The sequence below is a fragment of the Mus caroli genome, unplaced genomic scaffold (assembly GCF_978045245.1).
Source record: "Mus caroli unplaced genomic scaffold, Mus_caroli_1 scaffold_5, whole genome shotgun sequence".
Lineage (NCBI taxonomy): Eukaryota > Metazoa > Chordata > Mammalia > Rodentia > Muridae > Mus > Mus caroli.
The window spans coordinates 134,744,186-134,748,049 of NW_028227260.1; the positions used below are offsets into that span (position 1 = coordinate 134,744,186).

The 3,864-nt window shown below is 44.7% G+C and overlaps 1 pseudogene; it reads right to left on the minus strand.

Annotated features, from left to right (window-relative positions):
- Positions 1-1,648: 1,648 nt before the first annotated feature.
- LOC147004827 (igE-binding protein pseudogene) lies at positions 1,649-3,572 on the minus strand (annotated as a pseudogene).
- Positions 3,573-3,864: the final 292 nt, after the last annotated feature.

The following is a 3,864-nucleotide window of genomic DNA, read 5'->3' on the forward strand; positions in this document are numbered from 1 at the left end:
GGAGTAAGTGCTCTTTGGGAGGAGATGTGAGTATCTCCTTCTAAAATATAAAATAAAGGCTTTAACTTTGCTGATGCAATTTTCAAAAATGGTCTCAGCCAATTAATATCTCCCAGTAATTTTTCAAAATCATTTAAGGTATGTAATTGATCTTTGTGAATATCTAATTTTTGAGGAACAATTTTATCAGGATAAATACGTGACCCTAGGAAGGTTCCCATTTGAGCAACTTGCATCTTCTCAGTGGCTACTTGTAATCCCCATTGACCTAATGTCTGTATTAATATAGGGTATGCATCTTGCAATAATTGTGAATTGTCATGACAAAGGAGTATGTCATCCATATAAATTGCTACGAGCAGAGATGGAAAATAATTTCTAACTGATTTAAGTGCCATTTGCATGTACAGTTGACACATGGTAGAACTATTTGCCATCCCCTGAGGTAGGACCTTCCATTGGTACCGTTATTCAGGTTCCAAATGGTTAATGGCTGGGATGGTAAATGCAAATCTTTGTCTATCTTGAGGACACAGAGGTATAGAGAAAAAGCAGTCTTTAATATCTATAATTATAATCTCTCAATTTTTTAGTAAGGCAGAAAGCAATGGTAGTCCTCACTGAACTGGCCCAAACTGGCGCATTTTTGCATTAATTGCTCTGAGATCATGTAATAAGCGCCATTTGCCAGATTTTTTCTTAATTACAAAAATAGGTGTATTCCAGGGTGAGGTAGAGGGCTCTAAATGACCTAAGCATAGTTGTTCAGAAATCAATTTTGTGGCTGCTTCTAATTTTTCAGAGGAAAGAGGCCATTGAAGAACCCATACAACTTCCTCTGTAAGCCATGGTATGGGCATGGAACCCTCAACAGCCATCTCTAGAAAAAACCCAAACCTTGTCTCCCAGTATTACCCTCCTGAGGGACAGGCTCAAGCCTACCCTGCTCTCCTTTCCCTAATCCTTTTCCTTCTGTATAGCCCATTTTTCTCATCATTTGAACAGCTTGTGGTGAGTATTCATTAGTCAAGGTCATTCCCATTGCCTGTAAAATATCTCTCCCCCAGAGATTAACTGGGAGTGGTAAGACATAAGGAGTGAATTGTCCCGCTTGACCTTCAGGCGCTTGCCAGCTCAAAGAACAGGAGCTAATAGTGGGACAGGACTGATAGCCTAAGCCTTGTAAAGAGTATGATGACTGAGTTATGGGCCAGGCTTTTGGCCACCAGTGAGAAGAAATAATAATTTTGTCTGTTCCTGTATCTAAAATCCCCTTAAATTGTTTCCCTTCTATAACTAACTCTAAGGATGGCCTGGAATCTAAAGGCATTATTAAGTAAGCAGAATCATTTCCAGTAGAACCAATTCCTCTGGCAGCTCGAGGGACACCAGAGGAGGAAAAACAGCCATGTAAGCTTGGCAGAATTATTAATTGTGCTATTCTATCCCCTTGTGATATAGAAAAGACACCTTGTGGACAAGAAAAGAGAACCTGAAGTTCCCCCTTATAATCCTGATCTACAACTCCAGGGTAAACAATGAGACCTTGTAATGTGAGGGAAGCCCTGCCCAAAATTAGACCGACACTTTCAGATTGCAAAGGTCCCTTGTAATCAGTAGGAATTGGCTGCACTCCCCAGCTGAGGCATCAGCATGAATTGGGTGGAGGCATGGAAGTCCAATCCAGCCGAGCCTTCTGTTGCCCTGTGGACCGTGGTGTCCACCTGTTGCTCACCTGAGTCCCATATGTTTGGGGGCCCTGGGACTTGAGGGCCCGAAACTCGTTTTTTGAAATGCTTTCATTCTCATTTTCTACCACTTGAGGGGGTCCTGGCTGCAAGAGCCTGCCTCGTACATCTCTAATTGAATGACAGTCCTTAGCCCAGTGATATCCTTTACCACATTTCATACACAATCCTGGTGCTGTCCTTTTTATAGGGACGCTGCAGTCCTTTTTTAAATGTCCTGGTTTGCCACAATTAAAGCAAAGTTTGAGCTCAGCTGAATCCGAGCGCTTTCTCCCCTGCAGAATGGCTGTTGCCAATCCAGCATTAGTAAGTGGCCCTCCAAGCTCACGGCAAACCTTTAACCAGTCCTGTAACCCTTTACTCTTTCTAGGTGTGATTGCTGATCTGCATTCCTGCGTAGCTTGTTCATAAACCAATTGTTCAATTAAAGGCATAGCTGCTTCTGGGTCTACAAATATTCTCCCTGCTGCTGCTGTCATTCTGGCTAAAAAATCTGAGAATGACTCCTGTGCACCTTGGATAATCTTTGTCAAATGTCCACTCACCTCCCCATTCCTAGGTAGTGCTTTCCACGCCTCAACAGCGGCAGCTGATATCTGAGCATATGCTCCCCAATGATAATTTGTCTGGTTAGCAGCGTGTAGTCCCTGACCTGTAAGTAATTCAAAAGTCCACTTTCTTTGATCCCCTTCCATGGTAGCATTAGCCCTTGCCTGCCTCTGGCAGAAATCTTGCCACAATGCTTTCCATTCAAGATACATTCCCATATTTGGAGCCACAGCTTTTATCACCATTGTCCAGTCCCAGGTAGTCATTGCCAAGGCCGCAAGTCTTTCGACTTGTGCTACAGTGAAATTGGCACTGACTCCATAGTTATGGACAGACTCGGCAAGCTCCTTAATCTGTATATACTCTACCTGAGCATGAACACACCCACCCTTGGCTCCTTCAAAGACCGGAAATGCCTGTTGCATCTTCCTTTGTTCCTCCCTTTGAATGAACGAGTCTGTGCACTGCCTCTCTGCGCAGGGCTGACACACTACACAGGGCAGGGGATCCGCACAGGGTGGAGGTGCACTATGACCTTGAAGCCGAGAGCCCGGAGGCTGAGCAGCAAGCTGGCCTTCGCCAGCCGCTTTTGGTTTTTTTTTTGACTGATTAGCTTGCATTTTATCTGGCTGGTACTTTTCTCTCTCATAACAAGCTTTTTCCTCCTCTGAGTTTGTTTCCTTAGAGGGGCTAAGTTCTTCATCTGATTCTGAGCTGCTAAGAGCTAGCTCCTTAAACTCATCTAGTGGCGGGTATAGGCTCCCTCTTCTAGGGACCTCCACTGATTGAGCTTTTTTCTTTTGTTTTTTCTCCTCCTTTCTTCTTATCTCACCCCAGGTGTTCTTCCCCGACATAATCTTTTCCTCGGGTTCGAGACCCGTGGAAAGACCTGTATGCTTATTTGGTGCACCATGTTTCCTCTTTGCTCCTACTCTCTCTCCCCCGCTCTGCCTCTGATAGGCTTTCTTGAACTTAGTCCAGAATTTTCTGCCCTGCCTTAACTACTTGTTGACATTCCTTGTCCTTTAAGCACGATCTAATGAGCTTCCACAACGGCATGGTTCCTGCTTTAACTTTGCCGTTCTCCTGCTCCCCAACTAAATCTCCCCTGAGTTTCTCCCAAGAGGGGATAGTTAAGGACCCTGAGCATGCAAACCACGGTGCTATGTGATCTATCTCTTTTACAAAGCCTTCTAGTGTCTTGGTGGAGATTTTCAAGCCACACTGCCTCAGGACCGACTGTAAGGAGGTCACCACAGAGTGGGAGGCTCCCATGCTATCTTCTTGCCTTTTTTCTAACCTTACCTGACCTCTTCTGAATACTAGCTAGCAATTCCTCCTGTGGAAACTGCATGCAATCTAAAGAAAAGAACGAGCCCTGTGAAAAGAAACAGAAAGGGTTCTAACGCTGGAGAAAGTTCAAGGCCATAGCTTGCAGAGCTGTATTGTCCCATAGTTCTGAATCCGCCCTGTGTGAACGGGGGGGGGGTCTCCTTTCGGCGCCTGGTGATGATATAGTCCCGGGTTTCAGCATCACTTGACCTTGTAACATTTCGCCAGCAAAACA